The following is a 25,434-nucleotide window of genomic DNA, read 5'->3' as shown; positions in this document are numbered from 1 at the left end:
AGGAATCAGAACCATAATACCGTCCTATTAATAATAATCCTAAAACTTCATTCTTAAACCTGCAAAGCACACTTTATCCCCCTTTTAGGGACTCACGGTCATAGTGGTATTTTAAGGCTCTGTGAAGTCCTGCAGCAAAAGATTTGTTTAACCTTATTTACCTTGGAGTTTTCATGCCTGTGTGTTCACTGTATCCCACTGTGGTAATGTCACTGACAGCACATTTTGGGAAACAGGAGTATAGACTTGTGGGTCAGCAAACTTCTTCTATAAAGGGTCATGTAGTAAGTATCAGGTTTGTACAGCCATCCACTCTCTTTCATAACTACTTAGTACTGTGGTTGTAGCATAAAAGGAATCACTGACAACATGTAAATCAATTAGTATAGCTGTGATTCAAAAAATCTTTATTTACAGAAAACAGGTAATAAGCCAGATTTGGTCTATGGGTTATGGTTTGCTGATCCTAGTATAGACTAAAAATAAGCAATCTTTTTTTTTTTTTTTTTTTTTTTGGCATTTTCTCCTAGGTTCACAACCTAATGCTATTTTCTGAGGTCTTATTTCTTTGATGGGGAAAAATATTGGAAGAAAAAGAAAAAAATTGATTCATCATTTTGAGCTAAACCAATTAGAGTTAGTTTTTGCTTTGAATTTTACTGTTTTGATTTTTCTGTTGTTCTCTTTTTTAATCTGCAATTAAGAGTTCTGGCCAGGACAACTTGCTTTCTGGAAAGGGAAATTCAAAAGCGCTGGGAAGAAACCCAAAACAGGGGAAAAAAGTATCATGGCCAAGAAAAAAATGAGAACAAGCGGGAGAGATCCTAAAAGAGACAAGAGAGCCTTTGCCCAGGACAGAGCTGCAGTTTCCCCCTTTATGTTTTCCTCTAGAACCTTTGCCACTAGCAAGGTGGCCTGGCTGGTCCTCAGAGTCCATTTCATCCCTGATCCACAGGCAGTCTTTCTCCTCCCTGGGGACAGTGAGAGGTGAAAGGAGTAAACAGAGAAGACAGTCTTGTGTCAGTAAGTATTATTGTAGGAATTAAGCAGTCTCAAGGGTCCACTTAAGATTAAACACCCAATAATTATAAATAAATCCATTCCCCTTCCTTGACTGTGTTTTTTTGAAATTTTGATCCTCTAAACAAGCATTTTTGTGCACACTATATACTTTCCCTCCATTTATTTGCTTCTCTTTTATAGCAAAATTCCATCAGAGTATATTCTTCGTCTCTACTTTATCAGCTTCCACCTTTTCTTGAAATCACTATAATAAGGCTTTTTTTCTCCACTACTCCAAGGAAACCACATTTATTAAGCCCACCAGTGACTCCAGGGGTCAGTTACCAAGGCTCTTTTTGCTCATCTTTGCCACAGAATTCGTTGAATTCATCTTCCTCACTATTGAATTCTTTCTTCACTTGGCTCCGTGGACACTACACTCACCCTCTGTCCACTTCTCAAACATTTCTTCACTACCACTTTAATCCAAGCCCTCCTCCCTTACCTTATCAAAAAACTTCTTAGCTACTTTTCTCGATCCCACTTTTGTTTCCCATATACAGGAGATGGAGTGATAGTTGATTTCATGCTTTAATAAGTCTCAATCTGCCCAAAATCTACTAAGGACATGCCAACACACTTAGAACAAAAGCCAAAACTATGTCATGGCCTAGAGAGGCCACAGAATGCATAGAATGGATCCTGCTGGAGAATTTTGAATAAATGTGGTCCAATGCTGTAAAGAGCAATATTGCATAGGAACCTGGAATGTCAGGCCCATGAATCAAGGAAAATTGGAAGTAGTCAAACAGGAGATGGCAAGAGTGAATGTTGACATTCTAGGAATCAGCAAACTAAAATAGACTGGAATGGGTGAATTTAACTCAATGACCATTTTATCTACTACTGTGGGCAGGAATCCCTTAGAAGAAATGGAGTAACCATCATAGTCAACAAATGAGTCCGAAATGCAGTACTTGGATGCAATCTCAAAAAAGACAGAATGATTTCTGTTCGTTTCCAAGGCAAACCATTCAATATTGCAGTAATCCAAGTCTATGCCCCGACCAGTAATGCTGAAGAAGCTGAAGTTGAACGGTTCTATGAAGACCTACAAGACCTTTTAGAACTAACACCCCAAAAAAGATGTCCTTTTCATTATAGAGGACTGGAACGCAAAGTAAGAAGTCTAGAAACATCTGGAGTAACAGGCAAATTTGGCCTTGGAATACGGAATGAAGTAGGGCAAAGGCTAATAGAGTTTTGCCAAGAGAATGCACTGGTCATAGCAAACACCCTCTTCCAACAACACAAGAGAAGACTCTACACATGGACATCACCAGATGGTCAACACCGAAATCAGATGATTATATTCTTTGCAGCAAAAGATGGAGAAGCTCTATACAGTCAGCAAAAACAAGACTGAAAGCCAACTGTGGCTCAGATCTTGAATTCCTCATTGCCAAATTCAGACTTAAGTTGAAAAAAGTAGGGAAAACCACTAGACCATTCAGGTATGACCTAAATCAAATCCTTTACAATTATACAGTGGACATGAGAAATAGATTTAAGGGACTAGATCTGATAGACAGAGTGCCTGATGAATTATGGACGGAGGTTTGTGACATTGTACAGGAGACAGGGATCAAGACCATCCCCAAGAAAAAGATGAACATTAGAGAATATACAGCATTTTTCTTGAAAGAAGAGTAAGAAGGAATAGCATTAAAAATGCTATGAAAGCAGGAAAGGATGTCCATTCATTCATTTAATGAATATTTATTGATTTTTCTATTATGAGTTTGCTAAACGTTGTTCTAAATGCTGGGTTTTGGGAATGACTAAAACAGAGAAGAATACAAATTACAGCCTCAAAAAGTTTGTTCAAGTGGGAAGAGTTAGTCAAATAGGAAAATGAACACAGAAATATACCCAACAATTTCAGATCATGAAATAAGCAGGGTCATAAAACATTAGAAGATGGGATAAACAGCTCGAAAGGATTGTGCAAGAGATAGAGAAACTACTTGGGACAGACTTTTCACAGAAGTTCTCTCAGGGAAGTCCTGTGAGCTAAAAGGTGAGAAGGACCCAGCTCTGCACATAGATAAAGGAAAATCATATCAAGTCAAGGAAATTGCAAGGACCCAGGCAAAGAAGTTATTAGTATGCTTGCTGACGAATTCTGGTTCTCCACCTCCCAGACACATGCAGAATTACATTTCCTTTTTCTGGTATTAGATGGGGTCTCATGGTTAACTCCAGCCTCTAAACTGTGAACAGAAGTAATCTGTATAACTTAATTGCTGATGTGAGATCTGCCAGAGTTATGTTTTCCTTCTAGACTAGCAACTAACAACTGTTGGTAGGAATCCTGGCCACTTCATCATCCTAGGTCCTCAAGTAACTTCAATAAGTAGAGTCCTTATTCAATAAGGAGTCCTTATTCAATAAGGAGTTCAATAAGTATCAGTCCTTCTGCTGATGTGTAGTGAAGAGATAATATTAGTTAGTTCATATTTTGTGTGGGCAAATGTGTTCATTTCTCTTGGGTAGATAAATCTAGGAGAGGAATTTCTTGGTCATATCATAATTCAATATTTAAAATAGTTGGCAAACAGTTTTCCAAAGCAGGTGTACCATTTTATATCTCTAACATCAAAGAATGAGGGTTCCCATTTCTCTGCATCCTCACTGGCACTTGTTATTGTCTGTCTTTTTAATCATATTTATAGCCATTCCCCACTCCAGTGCTCTTGCCTGGAAAATCCCATGGACGGAGGAACCTGGTAAGCTGTAGTCCATGGGGTCCCTAGGGTCGGACACGACTGAGTGACTTCACTTTGACTTTTCACTTTCATGCATTGGAGAAGGAAATGGCAACCCACTCCAGTGTTCTTGCCTGGAGAATCCCAGGGACAGGGGAGCCTGTTGGGCTGCTGTCTCTGGGGTCGCACAGAGTCGGACACAACTGAAGTGACTTAGCAGCATAGCCATTCCAATGTGTATGAAATGGTATGCTGTGGTTTGGACTTAATGATTTCCTTAATGATTAAAGAACAGCTGATTTAATTGACACAAGGCAAGGAATTATACAAGGAAATTACTGAAGAAGCTCTTTCAAAAGTCCAATAATAAATGACGGTCAAGGTGTTAACAGTAAGCGGGCTGTGAACACTGAACCCCCAGGGCACAAACACTGTGCTGAGGGAACTGACTTAACTATAGACTGTTTTCCACCTGCATAGGTCATGTCCCTAAAGGTGACTCCAGCCCAGTGCTGAGTCTTTGCTCAAGAAAATGCAACACTGCCAAGCTGCAAAATGTGCATTGTTCCAACTCTTACTGCCAAACCATTTTCGGTAATTCTCTACTTATTCCTCTCTGTAATTTTCCATTTTCCTACAGTCCCTAATTCCTGTTTGTCCCCCCATTTCTGTCTCCCATAGCCCATTTGTGATCTCTCTTTCTGTTTTCCCTTTAAAAATCTCAGTTATCTTTGTCTTAGTTGGAGTTGAGTTCAGTTTATACTAGAGTCTCTATCCCTTAACACATCAGTCTGAATAAAATCTGTCTGGCCACGTTTAACAAGTTTTTGGAGCTGCTGCTGTTTAACCAGGTAAAGAAAACATATTTCAGAACTAGAATGAAACATTGTGATGAAGGATTATAAATAGGAAGTGAAAGTAAGGAACAAATCAAGGTTGACTCCTGGGATTTCAGCCTGAAGAGTCTCTGAGTGGGTTCTTAGATAGATGAAGGAGTCATTTAATGATACAAAATTGTCTTGGTGGAAGTGGGAAGCATGGAAGAAGAGGGAGAAAAAATTTTAATTCTCTTTTGAAAATGATAATTTGACATGCCTATCATATATTCAGTTATAAATAGTAAAGAGATGGATATATAAATCTGGAACACAGGAAAGAATACAGGATGCAGATTCACATTTGGGAGCCATTTTCATCCATTTGGTATTTAAAGCCATGAGGTAGATGAGATCACTGTGGGAAAATGTGCAGACTGAGAACTGATCTGGGACCAATTAGTGGAGAACTCAAACAATTAAAGGCAGGATTGTGAAGGAAAAACTTGGGGGTGGGGAAGAAAGGAGGACATAAAAAGGCAAGTAAAACATTATGCGAGGATGGGATCCTAGATACCAAGATGAAGGTTTTAAGAAGTAAAGTGTGGTCAACAGTAAATAATGAGTAAGAAGTTTGAAGGTGAGTTCATTAGTTTTGGCAATATGATGATCATGGATAGGAAAGGCTTTAAAGAAGTAATGATAGTGAAAGCTAGACTGAAGCAGATTAAAGAAATAGTGAAAGATAAGGACAAGGATCCAGTGAGTGTAGACGGATTCTTCAAGATTTACTGTGAAGGAGAATAGAGAAATCTGATGGTAGTAGAAGTAGCATTCAGATCACGAGAAGGTAGACTGTGAGCAACTGCAGTATATTTATATGCAGTGGGAACGATTTGGATAAAAGGCAACAATTGTGATGCAGGAGGTGGGGAAACTACAGAAACAAACATAAGGATGCTGTAAGGGCCGGGGTAGACAGCACAGCGGGAGACTGGCCCTTGATAGAAGCAGAGAAAGAATGACATAGAAAATATGGGTCTAAATAAGGACAGGTTCTCATTTGATAATGTAAATACAAGAGATCCCTCTGTTTCTATTTTTAAGCAAAGTTACCAGATAAGAGTGAGGGCATGGAAGTGGTAAGACATCAGAAAGAGTGAAGTGTAGAAGAGTTGTCCGAGAGGAAGCAAAGCAATAAATCCAGACAGTGTGAGTGCTTATTTGGGGTTTGTAAGTTTAAACTGCAGTGGATTAGTCGTAATACTGTATGTGTCTTTTCCACTGAGGTGCAGATGTTAATCTGTTTAGGTGTAGATACAGATGGCTCAGTGGTAAAGAATTTGCCTGCCAATGCAGGAGACCCAGGTTCGATCCCTGGGTCAGAAAGATCTGCTGGAGAAGGAAATGGCAACCCACTCCAATATTCTTGCATGGGAAATCCCATGGACAGAGGACTCTGGTGGGTTGTAGTCCACAGGGCCGCAAATGAGTCAGACACAACTTAGCGACTGAACACCACCACCACAACAGACAAGGTAAGTAATAAGATTCAATCTGCTGCCTTAGATTTAACAAGGCAAACACATCATGGGGTTAGAAAGGCAAGATTATGGAGGGGTTTTATAAGAGAATTATTTCTATGGTGGACAAGAGAGCCTGAACTGAAATAGAGGCAAATAGAGATAAGAGGGGAATAGTCAGTGGTGCAAATGGGTGAGGTCAATGCATTGGAGACCTAGCTGGGGTCAAAATATTGTTGGGAGGGCTAAATGATTAATCAAGTCAGAAGCACAGAGGTAGGTGATCAGAGAGAAAGATACTTAAAGATTTCAAGGTGACAGTGAATGATATAAAGGTTTAGGATGAGGTGGGGCAGAAGATAAGAATAATACTGGAGATGAAGGTGACCAGTGGACCATCTTTTTAGACACTGAAGTCATTGGATACTCTGACAAGCACATGGTTTTTGTGAATGATTCACTTCATATTTAGCCTACAATGGTTCATTATTAAAGGTCAAAGACACAGATTACAGATATTATTAAAATCTGCAGTAAGTTGTCCCAAGCGTTATTGAAGTCTACAGGAACGGTGCACCATGGAACTGTTACTGCACAACTTGGGTAGCTGCAGCACAGTACTGCGGACATGTTGAGCCTGACCGATGGTCTAGCCCAGTTGTTCTTAACTGGGGAGTCATCTGGAGATGATCTGCTCCATTTCTCCCCCAGGGATAATTGGCAATATCTGGAGACACTTCAGATTGTTGTAACTTCAGGGGATGCTGATGGCGTGTGTGTTAGTTGCTCAGTTGTGTCGTGTCTGACTCTGCAAACTCATATATAGCCCACAGGCTCCTCTGTCCATAGAACGCTCCAGGCAAGGATACTGGAAAGGGTTGCCATTCCCTTCCCCAAGGTATCTTCCCAACCCAGGGATAGAACCTGGGTCTCCCGCATTACAGGCAGATTCCTTAACATCTGAGCCACCAGGGAACATCCTTTAACGGATAGGATGGTTCTCTACGATAAAGAATTATATGGCTCAAAATGTCAATAGTGCCAAAGTTGAGAAACACCAATCTAGTCCTAGAAGCTTTTTTGGGGGAGGGGGGCATTTCCTCTATTTTCCTCCTATGAGCAAACAAATACATTGTGTGTGTGGGTGCATGTGTACAGGCGTGCACATACTTAGTCACTCAGTCATGTCCAACTCTTTGCAACTCCAAGGACTGTAGTGCACCAGGCTCCTTTGTCCAAAGGATTTCCCAGGCAAGAATACTGGAGTGGGATTCCATTTCCTGCTCCAGGGGTCTCCATTGCTCAAATATAAAAAACTATGGTGATTTCTGTGTAACAGCATGGGGTTCATGTAGACTCCTAACAAGTGGTCCTTGTCCTAATCTCTCCTCCTTTTCCCACTGATGCTTCTTATGTAACTTATTCTCATTCCTGGCTGGAGATAGAGAAAGCATTTGTAATCACTAAGTCATTCAATTAATTACCTGATGCATAAAATTAAGGTAATTAAAAAGGAAGAATTAGGTCAATCCTTTTCAATTGGCCACACTCTAGTTATCCTATAAGCTATTAGTCTAATTGTGGAGGCTCCCTGGACTCTGAGAAACGCCCCAGAGGTACTTCTTGCCTACTCACAGACACTCCGAACTTGCCAAAATGCTTGTAATGGGAGTTCTCTGTTAAGTATACAATACCTGGGGGGGCAAGTTCTGAGTAAAGTGCTACTTGCCCTAAGGCCTTTACTTGATGTTTTGCAACACAATAGGTATTTATTTCAGAAACCAGTCCCTCTTCTCAGCTCTGCCACCAACTTGCTATGTACCACGGAGAGGTCACTTTCCCTTGCTGGATTTAATTCTTTGCCTAAAACTTGCAGGGGAGGGACAAATGAGGTTCTGTCCAAAATTAGAGTTTTAAGAATCTCAGATTCACTTTGATAGGTACCAATATACTTAATGGGGCTTCCCAGGTGGCATTAGTGGTAAAGAACCTGTTTGCCAATGCAGGAGACATAAGAGATGCAGGTTCGATCTCTGGGTCAGGAAGATCCCCTGCAGGAAGGCATGGCAACCCACTCCAGTAATCTTGCCTGGAAAATCCCATGGACAGAAGAGCCTGGAGAGCGACAGCCCATGGGGTCACAAAGAGTCGGACATGACTGAAGCAGCTCAGCATAGCACAGCACACACAATAGACTTAACAGTGAGCCTGAAAGATCTGATATGGTCCTCTGAGACATACTCTCCAGTGATGGGAAGACAGCTACTAAACACATAACAATGAAAGGTGATGAGTGCATACAGGAGACGGCCAGAATACTGTCAGGGCCTCACATTCAAAGTGTGGTTCTGGGACCCCCTTTATTTATTGGCCTTACTTATAAGGCAAAACCCAGGTTCCTACTCCAGACTTAGTGAATCAGAATCTGCACTGTATCAAGATCCCCCAAATGACTCATGCAAGCTTTAAAGTTTGAGCAGCACTGGTCTAGTGATCAGGAGGATGTTTACACATTTTCAACAAGTGGGTGGTGGTGGGAATAAAGCTGGAAAGATTGGCTAGGGCCAGGTTAAGCAGCTTGGGCTTTCCATGTTGAAATGTGAAGGCAGAATAAAATATTTAAGTGGGGGAAACAGAATCAGAGTTGAGATTTAGGAAGATGCAATTGTCCATATGTAGGAAAGGTTGCATGAATTAGAAAAAGGGAGACAGTTACTAGGTTATTACAACAATGCAGGTAATGGTATCACAAAGATAAAGTAATGAATAAAACCTGATGTACTTTTATATTTCATATAAACCACAAGGTTATCCTATGATTTTAGAGTTTGTTTTCAGCTTCTGAGACACTGAAATTCAGAAAGGGATTTTAAGTCTCTTTCCAAAGTGCTAAGGGTAAAAATTTTAAATTATAGCAATATGTAAAATAATATATACATTTCATGCGTGCTGTCATGCTAAGTCACTTCAGTCATGTCAGACTGTTTGCAATCCTATGAACCATAGCCTGCCAGGCTCCTTTGTCCATGGGATTCTCCAGTCAAGAATATTGGAGTGGGTTGTCATGCCCTCCTCCAGGAGATCTTCCAAATTCAGGGATCAAACCTGTATCTCCTATGTCTCCAGCATTGGCAGGCAGGTTCTTTACCATTAGCACCACCTGGGAAGCCCCTATACATTTCATATATATAAGTAAAATCAATCAGTCTTGTATAGACATTTTATTATCCATGGGTTTCTCTCCATTGCCAAAAATGATCAAGTTTTAAAAAATAAGGAAATAAACCCATGTATTGGGAAACATGAATAAATAAAATAAAAACATACAGGTAAGACACTTCCCTTTTCTGGAGCTCTATCATCAGCCAGTTGTGACAGTTAGGTTAGTCTACTAGAGCTATTAAACTCTGACATCCTAGAATTCAACCATTTGATGGTATCCATTCACTCGATAAAATTTACTGAGAACCTATCAAATAGGTCTTGGTATTAGTGCCAATGTCAGGGGCAAGCATGGGGAAGGGAAGACAGTCCCACATCAACAAGCAATTCTCGGCACCCCAACTGGGTGCCCTACAATTCCACTCAACTGTGACACTCTCTGCCTAGACACAGGTTTCGATGGTGGCACAGAGTAAAAGAATCCGCCTGCAATGCAGGAGATGCAGGTTTGATCCCTAGGTTAGGAAGATCCCCTGAAGAAGGAAATGGCAACCCATTCCAGTATTCTTACCTGGGAAATTCCACAGACAGAGGAGCCTGGAGGGCTACAGTCCATGGGGTCGCAAAAGAGTTGGACCAACTTGGAGATTAAACAACAAAATAACTACCCAGACAGCATCAGATTCCACCAGTTAAGGTCAACCCTACCACCATCACACTTAAAACATCAGCCATAAGCCTAAGTTGTTACCTGTACTTCCGAACAATTGGTTATAAATCACAGATTCCCAAGACCCCTTCCTCTGATTTAATGGACTTCCTACAGCAGCTCACAGAACTCAGAGAAATAGTTTACTTACTAGATTGCAGGATTGTTATAAAACGACATAACTCAGGAACAACCAGACAGAAGAGAGGTGTAGGGAAGGGCAGGTAAGGTGTAGGGGAAGGACAGGCAGCTTCAAAGCCTTCTCCAGGAGTGTCACTAGCCATCTTCCCAGCACCTCCAAAAATACACACAACCTAAAAAGGGAAAGTTCTATTTTGTTCAGTGGTAATTTTTAGGACTTTCAGCCCAGAACACAGCATCTCAAATAACCCTGGGAGAACTGCTCCAATAAGGCGAGGGGAGGAGCCAGGTTATATAGAAGTTTCACAACAAAGGGAAAGTAGCCTGAATATCAAGAAATTATTGCAAATTAAAGGAAACCAGTTATCCCAAGTTAAGGAATTTAGCGCTTTTCTGTATATGGGAATTTGCAAGAGTCTGGTCTCACTGAAATCATTCCTTTCATATGCACCTCACTATCTAGGGCCAGTATCCTGTGTATTAACAAGAGGTAGCAAGAATACACAAAGAACTATACAAAAAGATCTTCATAACCCAGACAACCATGATGGTGTGATCACTCACCTAGAGCCAGACATCCTGGAATGCAAAATCAAGTGAGCCCTAGGAAGCATCACTATGAACAAAGCTAGTGGAGGTGATGGAATTCCAGTTGAGCTATTTTAAATCCTAAAAGATGATGCTGTGAAAGTACTGCACTCAATGTGCCAGCAAATTTGGAAATCTCAGCAGTGGCCACAGGACTGGAAAAGGTCAGTTTTCATTCCAATCCCAAAGAATGGCAATGCCAAAGAATGCTTAAACTACTGCACAATTGCACTTATCTCACACACTAGTAAAGTAATGCTCAAAATTCTCCAAGCCAGGCTTCAGCAATACTTGAACCATGAACTTCCAGATGTTCAAGCTGGTTTTAGAAAAGGCAGAGGAACCAGAGATTAAATCGCCAACATCCATTGGATCATAGAAAAAGCAATATAATTCCAAAAGAACATCTATTTCTGCTTCATTGACTACTCTAAAGGATCACAACAAACTGTGGAAAATTCTGAAAGAGATGGGAAGACCAGAACAACTTACCTACCTCCTGGGAAACCTATATGCAGGTCAAGAAGCAACAGTTGGAACTGCACATGAAACAACAGACTGGTTACAGTTTGGGAAAGGAGTCTGTCAAGGCTGTATATCGTCACCTTGCTTATTTAACTTATATGCAGAACATGTCATGTGAAATGCCAGATTGGATGAGGCACAAGCTGGAATCAAGATTGTAGGGAGAAATATCAATAACCATCATTATGGCAGAAAGGGAAGAGGAAATAAAAAGCCTCTTGATAAAGGTGAAAGAAGAAAGTGAAAAAGCTGGCTTAAAACTCAACATTCAAAAAACTAAGATCATGGCATCCAGTCTCATCACTTCATGGGGGAGTAGATGGGGAAACAATGGAAACAGCAACAGACTTTATTTTCTTGGGCTTAAAAATTACTGCAGATAATAACTGCAGCCATGAAATTAAAAGTTACTTGGTCCTTGAAAGAAAAGTTATGACAAACCTAGACAGCATATTAAAAAGTAGAGACATTACTTTACTTCCAAAGGTCCATATAGTCAAAGCTATGGTCTTTCCAGTAGTCATGTATGAATGTGAGAGTTGAACCATAATGAAAGCTGAGCACCAAAGAATTGGTGCTTTTGAACTGTAGTGTTGAAGAAGACTCTTGTGAGTCCCTTGGACTGCAAGGAGATCCAACCAGTCCATCCTAAAGGAAATCAATCCTGAGTATTCATTGGAAGGACTGATGCTGAAACTGAAGCTCCAATACTTTGGCCACCTGATGCAAAGAAATGACTCATTGGAAAAGATCCTGATACTGGGAAAGATTGAAGGCAGGAGGAGAAGGGGACGACAAAGGATGGGATGGTTGGATGGTATCACTGACTCAACAGACGTGTTTGAGTAGGCTCCAGGAGTTGGTGATGGACAGGGAAGCCTGCCTTGCTGCAGTCCATCAGGTCGTAAAGAGTCGAACATGGCTGAGGGTCTGAACTGAACTGGACTGATCCTGTGTTCTCACATCCTGAACCTCCTTAGAGCTCTATGTAGGGAGTGGCTGCAGCCTCATGGCTGCCAGATCACCAGGTATTCTGTGCTCCTTCCTGAGTGCCTTGGAGGGCTGGAATCACTGATGACTGTAACACCCTTGTCTATTGATATGGCAGGAAATACACCATTTCTCATCATCAACCCAAAAGCTTTCCAAACCCTGTCTTTGATGGTTCATTTCAGACATATGAATGATCAGCCGTTAAAGTCTCTAGCTCCACCCAACCCTTTAATCACAAAGTTGGTTCTTCTGGCAACCAGTGCCTCATCCTTAGGTTAAGGAAGGGTTTTCAACAAGTCACCTCATTAACATAACAAAATATGCCTTCATTTTGTTGCAGTGAAAAGGAAAAAAGAAGAATACGTTTTTCTCTTTCCCTTTCCTGAGAACAAAGACAGGAAAGTGAGCATACCTGAACATTCCTTTTTTTTTTTTTTTTTAACTGTTAACTACTCCTAACTGTATGTCTGTAACTAAATTTGCTTTTATACCCCCTAACCCTGCAGGAGCTACAATTCACATTTTTGTCCTTTGACTCTATTCTAAACATATCCTGTATCTGGCGTTAACCCTTACAAACACATGCCTCCTCTAGTTACATAGCAGAAAGAAGTCCACAAAGTGATCCAACTGCCAGACTCAATTTCTAGGTCAATGATGACAGTCTATGACTGTCTTTGAAACATACAAGAGGGAAGAAATGAAGATCTTATCACCGCTGTTCCTCATCACCAACTCCTGACCGTAAGCCCCTGCCTTGTACAAGCCCCTAGACTCCTCATGGATTTGGGGGGACACAGTTGTTGAGGCATGAGCCTACTGTGTTCCCCTCTCTGCCAGCTGCGAATTAGAGCCAGCTTTTTATTTCCTCCAAACTCTGTCTCCGTATTTTTCATTCAGCTTTGGTGGGCAGAGAAGGCCAAGATTTTGGCTAGCGACAGGCACTGTTAACCTGATTATATAACTAAAGCTACAAGTCCACCGAGAGAACCAACCACTGGTACTGTTTGCCCAAGTTGCCCCAACTTGAATAAAAAGACCTAAATCAACAGAGCTGAGGTATTAAGAGAGGCACACATTTCTGTAAAACAACACTTATTCTGGGGCTCTTGAAGATGACTTCAATGACCCTTCAGAAGTGCTTGAATAAACTGAGAGAGTTTCAGGAAAGCAGACTTTAACTGAGGGGCTAATAATGTTATTTAATTGCTCAGTCATGTCGGACTCTTTTGTGACCCCATGGACTATAGTCTGCTAGGCAAATCTGTCCATGGGATTCTCCAGACAAGAATACTGGAATAGGTTGCCATTTCTTTCTCTAGGGGATCTTCCTGATTCAGGGATTGAAGCCACATCTTCTACTTGCCATTGGAAGGTCTGTTACTAAAACTGAAGCTACAATATTTTGGCCACCTGATGCAAAGAGCCAACTCATTGGAAAAGACCCTGATGTTGGCAAAGATTGAAGCCAAAAGGAGAAGAGGGTAGCAGAAGATGAGATGTTTAGATAGCATCACTGACTCAATGGATATGAATTTACACATTATCTGGGAGATAGTGAAGGACAGGGAAGCCTGGAGTGCTTGTAGTCCATGGAGTTCCAAAGAGTCAGACACGACTTTGAAATTGAACAACAACATTAATAAGCTGTACAATTTTACATCAAAATATGGATAAAATTATTATATACAATACATTATCACATTTACTCACTCATTATTATTTGAGAATAAGTTGAATAAAAAGCCATTCATCTACCATGAATCAATGAAATCTTTCACAATATCTACATTGTGATTCTCTGAGCTTTTATAGTAACTGTAAAACTATCTAAAAGTGGAGATACATGTCATGTATAAAAATGATCAAAATATATTTATAGCCTCAGAATAAATAGATTTCTACCCCAGGCCTTGATCCTAATAAAATCACCACCCTAGCCAAAACAACTCCTCCTCTGTGACCTTCAGTGCTTTGTTTTGCTAAAAGAAAGGAATTCTCTCTGGGGTTATATAACACAGGTCTTCCCTGGTGGCTCAATGTAAAGAATCTGCCTGCAGTGTGAGAGACCTGGGTTTGAGCCCTGGGTTGGGAAAATCCCCTGGAGGAGGTCATGGCAACCCATTCCAGTATTCTTGCCTGGAGAATCCCCATGGGCAGAGGAGCCTGGTTGGCTACAGTCCATGGGGTCAAAAGAGCTGGACATGACTGAGTGACTAAGCACAACACAGGTTCAGGAAAAAAAAGAATATTGAAGTCAACTACCGCACAATTACACTCATCTCACACGCTAGTAAAGTAATGCTCAAAATTCTCCAAGCCAGGCTTCAGCAGTACGTGAACCATGAACTTCCAAATGTTCCAGTTGGTTTTAGAAAAGGCAAAGGAACCAGAGATCAAATTGCCAACATTCGCTGGATCATCAAAAAAGCAAGAGAGTTCCAGAAAAACATCTATTTCTGCTTTATTGACTATGCCAAAGCCTTTGACTGTGTGGATCACAATAAACTGGAAAATTCTGAAAGAGATGGGAATACCAGACCACCTGACTGGCCTCTTGAGAAACCTGTATGCAGGTCAGGAAGCAACAGTTAGAATTGGGAAAAGGAGTACGTCAAGGCTGTATACTGTCACCATGCTTATTTAACTTATATGCAGAGTACATCAGGAGAAATGCTGGGCTGGAAGAAGCACAAGCTGGAATCAAGAATGACGGGAGAAATATCAAAAACCTCAGATATGCAGATGACACCACCCTTATTACAGAAAGTGAAGAGGAACTAAAATGCCTCTTGATGAAAGAGGAGAGTGAAAAGTTGGCTTGAAATTCAACAATCAGAAAACTAAGATCATGGCATCTGGTCCCATCACTTCATGGGAAATAGATGGGGAAACAGTGGAAACAGTGTTAGACTTTATTTTGGGGGGCTCCAAAATCACTGCAGATGGTGATTGCAGCCATGAAATTAAAAGACCCTTACTCCTTTGAAGGAAAGTTATGAGCAACCTAGATAGTATATTGAAAAGCAGAGATATTACTTTGCCAACAAAGGTCCATCTAGTCAAGGCTATGGTTTTTCCAGTAGTCATATATGGATGTGAGAGTTGGACTGTGAAGAAAGCTGAGCACCAAAGAATTGATGATTTTGAACTGTGGTGTTGGAGAAGACTCTTGAGAGTCCCTCATTGGAAGGACTGATGTTAAAGTTGAAACTCCAATACTTTGGCCACCTGATGCGAAGAGCTGACTCATTTGAAAAGACCCTGATGCTTGGAAAGATTGAGGGCAGGAGGAGAAGGGGATGACAGAGGATGAGATGGCTGGATGGCATCACCGACTCGATGGACATGGGTTTGGGTGAACTCCGGGAGTTGGTGATGGACAGGGAGGCCTGGTGTGCTACAGTTCATGGGGTCACAAAGAGTTGGACATGACTGAGCCACTGAACTAAACTGAACTGAAGTCTGAAAAATGCGGCAAAGTATGTATTCTCCCTTAATATTCATAATTGACATTAGTATACTAATGGTTCTAAGCTGCTTGCTGTTTAGTCTCTAAGTTGTACCTAACTCTTTGCGACCCCATGGACTGTAGCCCACCAGGCTCAGCCGTCAATGGAATTTTCCAGGCAAAAATACTGGAGAGGGTTGCCATTTCCTTCTCCACTGGTTCTTAGAAGTGCTTTAATTAAAAATATGTATTATGCAATTTTTTTTGTAGATGTCAACAAACTAATTCTAAAGTTTGTACAGAAAGTCAGTAGACCTAGAATAGCCAATGAATACTGAAGAACATTTTCAAGACACACTACCCAATTTCAAGGCTTATTACCAACTACAGTATACCAATGGTGTGCTTTTAGTGAAAGAACAGAAACACAGGTCAGTGGAATAAAATGGTGCTCAGAAATAAACCAGGACAAATACTGTCAAATGGTTTTGGACAAAGGCAATTAAATGGATAAAGGGTAGTATTTTCAACAAACAATGATTGGAAACCTATATGCAAACAATGAAACTACACACAGACCTTATACTTTAAACTCAAAATGGGTCATAAAAAGGCAAAACTAAAATTTCTAGAAGAAAAATATAGAGGACTTTGAAGTTGGTAAAGAAACTGCCTGCAATGCAGGAGACCCTGGTTTGATTCCTGGGTCAGGAAGATCCCCTGGAGAAGGGAACGGCTACCCACTCCAGTATTCTTGGGCTTCCTTGGTGATTCAGGCCATAAAATATCCACCTGCAATGAGGGAGACCGGGTTCAATCCCTGCCTTGGAAAGATGTCCTGGAGAAGGGAACAGCTACCCACTCCAGTATTCTGGAGAATTCCATGGACAGAGGAGCCTGGCAGGCTACAGTCCACGGGGTCGTAAAGAGTCAGATACGACTGAATGACTTTCACTTTTACTTTTAAAATATAACACCATGATTGTTATTATAAAAGAGAAAAATTATTAGGTTGGGCTTTTAAAATTATAAACTTTGATCCTGTGAAAGCCACTGGTAAGACAAACCACAAACTAAGAGAATATAATTGTAAAACCTATCTAGAAAAGGACTTGATTTGAAATATACACATACAAAATTTTAATCAAGGATAATAAACAACCTACTTTAAAATGTGCAAAAGATATGATAAGACATTTCACCAGAGAAGATACAAGATGGCAAGAAAAACTATTTAACATCAATTGTTATTTTTAAAAATGCAAATGAAAATGAGATACTACTGTGTACCTATTCAAATGGCTAACGTAAAAATAAAAAAAAAAAACAAATAATACCAATTGCTAGCAAGGACGTGGAGCAACAGAAACTCTCATCCATTGCTAGTGAGAATGCAAAATGGTACAGCTACTTCAGAAGACAGTATAGAGTTTCTTATAATATGAAACACAGTCTTACCACACAATCAAGCAACCACACTGCTAGGTACACACAACTGATTAGGAAACTCATGTCCATACAAAAACTTGCCCACAATGTTTACAGAATCTATGCTAATAACCTTCAAAAACTGGAAGCAACCAAAATATCTTTCACTAGCTGAAGGGGTAAACCAACTGTGGTATGTTCAAACAATGGAATACTACTCAGAGACTAGAAAAGAATAAGCTATCAAACCATGTAAAGACAAGGATGAATCTCAAACGCATTTTGCTAAGTGGAAGAAGCCAATCTGAGAAAATTACATACTGTATGACTTCATGTATACCATGTGTATAAGAGAATGAACATAACAGGCCTGAGACTGCTATCCTTAGAAAGGTCTGTTTGTAAGCTGCTCCTTGCCTGGTATTTCAAGTAGATTTCAGGAAGATTCCCACCATTGCAAGTATTTATAAGAGTAGATCCTTGTGATGAAAATGCTTGTACAAACAATGTGGTGGATGCTAAACATCTTTTCTTCTAGGAGCCTGGAATTTTGGTATATGCTAGACAGACTGCCTGTAGGACCAGCCTCTGATGAAAATCCTTGATACCGAGTCTCTAATGAGTTTCCCCAGTAGACAACACTTATCATGCTGTATGTAACTCAGGGCTGGAAGAATTAAGCACATCCACGTGATTCCACTGGGAGAGAACTCTTAGAAACTTGCGCCTGGTTGCATCTTGACTTGGCCGTATGTGCCTTTTCCCTGTGCTGGTTCTTGCTTTGCATTCACTGTAGTAAATCTTAGCTGTGAGTATCACATGCTGACTCCTGTAAGTTCTCCTAGCAAATCATCAAACCTGGGGATGTCTTGAAGACCCCATATATATTACTTTCTGGAAGGACAAATGCATAGAATCAGTAAACTGATAACTTGTTTCCAGGAGTTGAACAGGGGCATTAAAGCACAGTGGATTTTTCAGGGCAGTGAAACTATTCTGTGTGGTACTGTAATGGTGGATATATGATATTATACATTTGTCAAAACCTATAAAACTTTATAGCACAAAGAATGAACCTAACACACAAACTTTAAAACAAAATAATGATTTAGAAAATCAGAGAATCTCAGGATGAAATACAGATGATGGAGGAATTTAACTGTAGTGCAAATGTATGAAGCACCCTTACTTGTAGGAATGGAATAAACCCAACTTTGAAAATTGTGGAGCCTGTAAGATTAAAGGCAAAGGGAACCACACATAAGCACTGTACTCTAGTGATAAAACCTTTCCCCCCATGAGGGTACAGAGCAACTCTAAAACAATTAAGCATGCATCCTGGATTGGGACAATTCAGATTGATTAACAGATGGTGGGAGGCAGGTTTTTCATTGCTGAAACCAGAAATTACACATAAGCAAGGGGAGTAGGTTATAATGATCCATGTGGAAATGGATTAGAGACACCAAGACAAACCCTTATTTAGCTTAATATAGATACAGATAGTTAAAAACTGTGTGTGTGTGTATATATATATACACACACACATACACACACACACAAGTTAATATATTGTATTGCTCTGTCATCTGAGACTGCCTAGAAGTTGTGGCACCCAAGCTACAAAAAGCACATCAAGCACCCAGGTCTTGGTTCCAATGTCACACACACACACACACACACACACACACACACAGAACCAACTAAGCCCTCTTTGTAAAAATGGCTGAGTCTACTGATTCTAGAACTGGGACAGAAAATGTGTAAGATGTGCCTGAAACATCCCATAGTGCCAGAGAGTAAGGAAGTCTAATTTATTCATAAATAAATATCCACAATGATGAAGTTATGTAAGAAGAACACAGGAAACAACTTAAAAAGCTCCCAATGGCCAAAGATGAAATAATCTGAGCCACAAAATAAAATCACATTGAATTACAGTAATAATTATTATTATAATACCTGGATTTATGGTATAAACCTTCTAAATGGCCACACGCAAGCTACTGCTTCCCAGGAGTAAAAGAATAAAAGTCTGGTTTTGGTTGGTTCACAGTATCCTTGAAGATTCCTCTACAACTCCTGCTCTGCTCTTCCAGGCTCAGGTTTGCCCTCTAGGACACAGCTGAAGCATGACTGGATTCCACTGCTAAAACAGAATCTGGTTTGAAAGAGCAATTTCTGTTCAGGTCCTTACCTGGCAGATGAGCTGCAACTGACTGACCTTCCATTTGGGTCCAACTTTATGTTGCCTTCTACTTGGTGCGATGTGAGTTCAAGCCACGGCTCTCCTTACAAAGTGTGAGCTTGGAAGCCTCATTTAACCCAAGCGTCAGCATCTTCACCTCTGAAAAAGAGATCATTCAGTTACCAAGTTCTTCTCATGAAAATGTCATCACAGTCAAATGAGAAAGTGAACACTGGCAATAAACACCATGAACCACAGACCTTTACCGACCTGTGAAAGTGAACATTACCTACCCTTGTACACATCACTTACAAGCCTTTGCTAACAATGTCATCCTTATAAGGATCACAACCAACTCTCATTGGGGAAACTCATCCATCATGCACGGCTTATCTCAAACACTATTACTTTTTCAAGCCTTCCCCAATTTCCAAGTCAATATTTCCATAGTTCTCAGTCCAGTAAATCTCTTATATATAAACCTTCAAGTTGTGAACTTTCAAAGATAGGAACATACATTTGGTTCCAGCAAGGCACCAGAACCTGTGCCATCAACATCAGGCATGAGTGAAACTGCAGCTTACCCTCAGTCTCCTACTGCTGACGGTCCTTCTGCTCTGCCATCTCCACTACCTCTCTCCCCTCCAGTCAGTGTCTTTCTTGCCTGTTCGCCCTATGCCAGTCCCTGTAGGCCCGCTGTTGCACTGTACTACTACTGTATTTTTCAAGGCACTGTACTACAAGATTAAAAATGTTTTCTTGTTTGTTTTTATGTGTTATTTGAGTGAAAAATATTATATACCTATTACAGTACAGTACTATATAGCTGAATGTGTTAGTAGGGTACCTAAGCTAATTTTGTAAGACTTATAAACAAATTGGATTTACCAATGCACTTTCAGAACAGAATTTGTTTATACATAGGGGCCTTACTGTACAATTTTATACTGCTAATCATCCCTTCCCTTATATTTCATTTTCTGTCCTGAGTGGTCATCTCATTCAAGATGTATCTAAATGGCATTCTTAGTTTCTCTTCCATCACTTACTGCACACATTCAGCAATAATTAATCCTGTTTTTCTGACCTTCTTGGTATTTCATGCCCCTCTCCCCATCGCCCCTACTATTGCCTACATCTCTGTTGCCTGTCACTTGGATAACTGAAATAGCAATCTTTTTTTTTTTCTTAGGAGTAAAATTTTAATTGAGAATAAAATAATGTGTACATAGGAATAAGAATCTTAAAAAAACTACCAGAAATAATGAGTTTACAAGGTTGTAGGATACAAATACAAGAATCTTAAAAAAACTACCAGAAATAATGAGTTTACAAGGTTGTAGGATACAAAGTGACATGTATATTTGTATAACACAGCCGCACTATCTTTTGATGGTCTAGCCTCATTTCTCTCTACTCTAATCTAGTCATACAGAATTCTCTAAAATTTTCTAAATGCATTAAATTTTTTCATGGTTCATCCTTTCTACTGCCTAAATTCTCCCACCCACATGCTGCCACAGCTGACCCACACCCGTCATCTGAATATCCTTATCCTCTTCTTTAAGATTTTATTCAGGCATCATCTTCTCCATAAAAATTGCTTTGACCTCCTTCGATGTCCAACTATGTTTTATAGTGCTCTGGACATAATGCATAAAAGGAAACCAGAATATATAATTCCAAAATTTGACCCCTTAACATAATATGGTCATAAGCTGGAGGCAATCAACAAGCAGTAAACACAGAAAAAAAATCTTTCTTTTCTGTCTATGGACAGAATATAAATACGTCTCTTTCTAGAGGCAGACTTTTATCAGCCCAGAGGAATCTACAAACTAACCTTGTTAAACTAACACTCATCATGACCTAGTCTTAGTTGGACTATCCCTAGGTCAAACCCCTTTGTCTTATCAATTCTTCACAAATTTATTCTTTCTTTGTCTCAAAGTTATAGCTTTACACTTGATCACTTTTTAGAATCTTCAGTCTCTTGTGAAGACTCTCATATACATGTTAAAATTCAGTTTGTATACTTTTCTCCTGTCAATCTGTCTTTAATAACTTAATTTTCAGACATAGCCAGGTTCCCTAAGAGGGTAATAGAAAGCTTTTTCCCCAATTACAATGCAAAAACTAAGTGAATTTCCTATATACTTACTATTATTTTATCTGTCTCCCCATTGCTTCCCTGGTGGCTCAGCTGATACAGAATCCACCTGCAATGTGGGAGATGTGAGTTTAATCCCTGGGTTGGGAAGATCCCCTGGAGAAGGGAATGGCTACCCACTCCAGTATGCTGGCCTGGAGAATTCCATGGACTGTATAGTCCATGGAGTCGCAAAGAGTCGGACATGACTGAGCAACTTTCACTTTCACTGTCCCCATTGGACTGTGAGTTCCTTATCAGATAAAGAAATACATGAATGAGATCTGTACCATATTCCACTCCTTACCATAAACCAGGGTGGGTTTTGTTAGGAGAGACTGCTCTGAAACTATTACTTTCCTTCTGAAGTACCTGGGCCCATGGCCTAGTTTCTGGGTAATTAGCCTAGTTTATTACAGATTATGGGGCTTCCCAGGTGGCTCAAGTGGTAAAGAATCCCCCTGCCAATTCGGGAGATGCAAGAGACTCGGATTCAATCCCTGGGTCAGGAAGATCCCCTGGAGGAGGAAATGGCAACCCACTCCAGTACTCTTGCCTGGGAAATCCCATGGACAGAGGAGCCTGGTGGGCTACAGTCCACGGGGCCGCAAAGAGTCAGACATGACCGAGCAACTGAGCACACACATTATAGACTATAAACTAGTCTTCCCCTGGTTGTTGGAGACCTGGAACAGATTAATTTAAGATGCCAACATTTTACTCAAGGACTTTATGGTCTAAATCCAGTTGGAGGGATGATAAAATAATTTAATTCAGTGAAACAATTAGCTTCAGTCACTAATTAGGTGTTTTCAAATCAAACTGTTATTTCTGCCAAATATAAAACTGTCCAATTTCACAGAATCAAATTCTTGACCAGTTGGTCCAATGCCTCCACACTGTTCTCAAGAAGTCAAATGACGTCCTCTCATGCATGGACTGAGTAGATGGAAAACTACCCAGTGTGTGATGATGGGCAAGGAAAGGCCTAGGAGGGAGGTCCCTCCAAAACTCCACCCAGGAAAATCTCTTCCCTTTAGAGAATTTTTGATACCAACTTTGCTAACTCATTCCTTTTGCTACAGCAAATCAAATTCCTGCAATTGATTCAGAACACAGATGCCGTGTAGTGGTTTGGTACGATGTCAAGTCTACTTGTTTCTGACAAAAATGAAGTTATTTTTCAGAGTGAAGTTATTTCTAAGAATGAAGCTGTTTTGATATAAAGGTGAAACTGTGTGTCAGGATGTCATCATCCAAATCTGTGGCTGCCAGTAACCACTTAGGAGCTCAGCTGGACACTTATCGACAAGAACATGAAGAAGCAACTGTGGTGGGGATGTTTAGACTATAAATCCTCAGAGTTGAAAAGGACTGTAGAATAGTGTTCCATCTGGGCAAGGTGACCCTTTGCTGATCTCTAATGACCCTGAGGCATTAGCTCCTTCCATGGTAAAGGTGATTCTTTTACTAGCAGTCATGAAAGCTGTGCCAAGGCCCCTAGGAGATCATCTAGCCTGTCAACAGTGATGCCACTGTTCCCTAGCAACGAGCTCTAACAACAGGTGAGTTTTGCTTTTGTGCTGACAGCTGGATACCAGTTCTCAGTTGACTAAACCACCTCCCCTGAGAACCAACTGGTTGGTTTTGCACACCTCAACTGAATTTTGACTTTATTGCTTTCATCTCCCCTTGCCTGGAACTGGAGTGTAATTAATCTATCTTTGGCTCAAAATGTTATTTCTTGATGGCTTAAGAGCCATTATCCTACCTGTTACTTGCTTGTGAAATTACTGTAATTCCCACAGTGAACCTGTATTAAATAAAATTGGCAAGGACAATCTTTGTTTGTGAGCATCAACTGCCTCAAACAAAGCAAGGGGTCAGAAAACTTTTTCTTAAAGAGCTTGGTAATAAATAACTTGTTTTGTGGGCCAGAAACAAAACTGAGGCTATTAAACAAGTACTAATATAGCCATTTAAAATGTAATAGATCAGTTAAAAATGTATAAAATCCATCCACAGTTTGCAAGTTGTATGGCTGGATTTGGCCTGTGGGCTGTAGTTTGCCAACCCATGTGCTAGAGTGTTGTCTGTTCTCCCCATGATAGCTCTTGGGATATCTGAAGATAGCACTCATGCAAGCACACCCCCAAACACTGCCCAAACCCAATTCCCAGACATTGCGATGGCTTCTTTATCCCTTCCCTTTCAAGGTCTCCAGACCTCTCACCCATAGTATGAGTTATAATGAGTTACTTATCCTGGCACTCTGGCCCTTGTTTGTGTCACGTAAATTTTTGCCAGGAGCACTTATTCAGAATCCATATTTCTATTTAGCACATCCTTCTGTTTTCCCCTCTTAGCTCTGCTTCACATAGTAAGGTCCTACTCATCATTTAAATCTCAGTGTAAAATTCCTCAAAGCAGTCTCCTCTTATCACCATATTCCCAAATCATATACTCCTTCCCCACCTTCCCTATGTTGCGTGTTCAGTCATGTCCAACTCTTTGCAATGTTATGGACTGTAACCTGCCAGTCTCCTCTGTCCATGGATTCTCCAGGCAAGCATACTGGAGTGGGTTGCCCTTTCCTCCTCCAGGGGATCATCCCAACCCAGGATCAACCCACATCTCCTGTGTCTCCTGAGTTGGGAGGCTATTCTTTACTACTGCACCACCTGGGAAAGCCTATATTTCAGTGCCTTTGTTTTCTTCATAGCATGTATCCTGATTTGTAATTATTTTCTTAATTTGCCTTTTTGTTTGGAGGATTTTTGTGTTTGTTTCCTCTCCCAACAAGAGGAAGTATAAATGTAAGACATCTAGGTTAAATTCTAGTTCTACCCTTGATGGAGTAGATGATATCAGATTTAATCTGTCCTATAAAACTGAACAAAACGGATACAAAATTGTTTTCATGTGTTGGACAGTTACTAATGCAGGGTAATCAGAAGAGAATCACTTGGGAGAAAAGCTTCCCACTCACACCAGCTTTCTTCTTGAGGGCATTTTCCAAATGGTGACACAGAGAAATAGTTTTGCTGGGTTGAGGAAAAAGATCAGAGTTCATTGCTGCTGAGATTACTGGGATTGGAGGTGCAGAGAAAGCAGAGGGCAGCAGAGAAGGAACCTCAAAGACCTACGTAAAAATTCCCCTCTTGTGTCTGGGGAAGTGACTATGAGCAATAATGATGAGGACAAACTGTTTTTTGTAGACATAAAATGTATTGAAGTTTATCCACTTCTTGATATTTATCCAAAATAACTGAAAGCAGGATCTGGAAGAGATATGTATATACCCATATTCAATGCAGCGTGATGCATAAAAGCCAAGAGGTGGAAGCAAGGCAAATGTTGTCAATAGACGACTGAATAAGAAAACATGGTCTATACACACAATGAAATGTTATTTGGCCTTAAAAGGGAAAGAAATTCTGATATACACTGCTACATGGATGAATCTTGAGAACATTAAGCTATGTGAAATAAGCTAGTACAGAAAAATAAATACTGTATGATTCCACTTAGATCTAATATAGTCAAACTTAATAGAGATCCAAGGATTGTAGCTACCAGGGGCTGAGGGAGTTGGTCTATCAGGACAGTTTAGGTTTTTCAAGATAAAAATATTCTAGAGATTCAGTAAACATAGCTAACACCACTGAATTATACATTTAACTATTTAGATAGCAAATGTTTTATTTTCTGTGGCATCTACCACAATTAAAAACAAGAAGATAAAAATTTTTAAAAATCATTGCATTTACAAATTGTATACACACATCTCACCTCACTAACCCTTTTAACAATCAATGCAGAGGAGGTGAAATGAGGAAAGGAAGGTTCATAAAAGTTTTAACGGGCAATGGAAGACATATTTGCAGTCAATAGAAAGGCCATAGGGCCTCCAAGGTGGTACTAGTGGTAAAGAATCCATCTGCCAATGAAGGAAACACAAGAGACATAAGTTTGATCCCTGGGTTGGGAAG

General features: G+C 40.3%; 1 long non-coding RNA gene across 30 annotated transcripts in view; it reads right to left on the bottom strand.

The window, feature by feature from the left end:
- The window catches only part of LOC147369714 (uncharacterized), a 694,358-nt gene that overhangs the window by 344,720 nt on the left and 324,204 nt on the right, over positions 1-25,434 (bottom strand). For 28 of the 30 annotated variants that reach the window (XR_015167800.1, XR_015167799.1, XR_015167801.1 and 25 more), the window contains one exon: positions 19,303-19,452. This is a non-coding gene — a long non-coding RNA (uncharacterized LOC147369714). Of the gene's footprint in view, positions 1-19,067; positions 19,255-19,302; positions 19,453-21,454; positions 21,513-25,434 lie in introns of all 30 variants that reach the window. The other 2 variants (XR_015167797.1, XR_015167783.1) reach the window with 2 other exon arrangements.

Source organism: Bos grunniens, chromosome 7 (genome assembly GCF_055505025.1).
Source record: "Bos grunniens cultivar Pamir isolate PY7600 chromosome 7, Bosgru_T2T1.0, whole genome shotgun sequence".
In the NCBI taxonomy this organism is placed as follows: Eukaryota; Metazoa; Chordata; class Mammalia; order Artiodactyla; family Bovidae; genus Bos; species Bos grunniens.
Note: the sequence above shows the minus strand (reverse complement) of the source record. Positions and strands in the feature narration are given on the sequence as shown.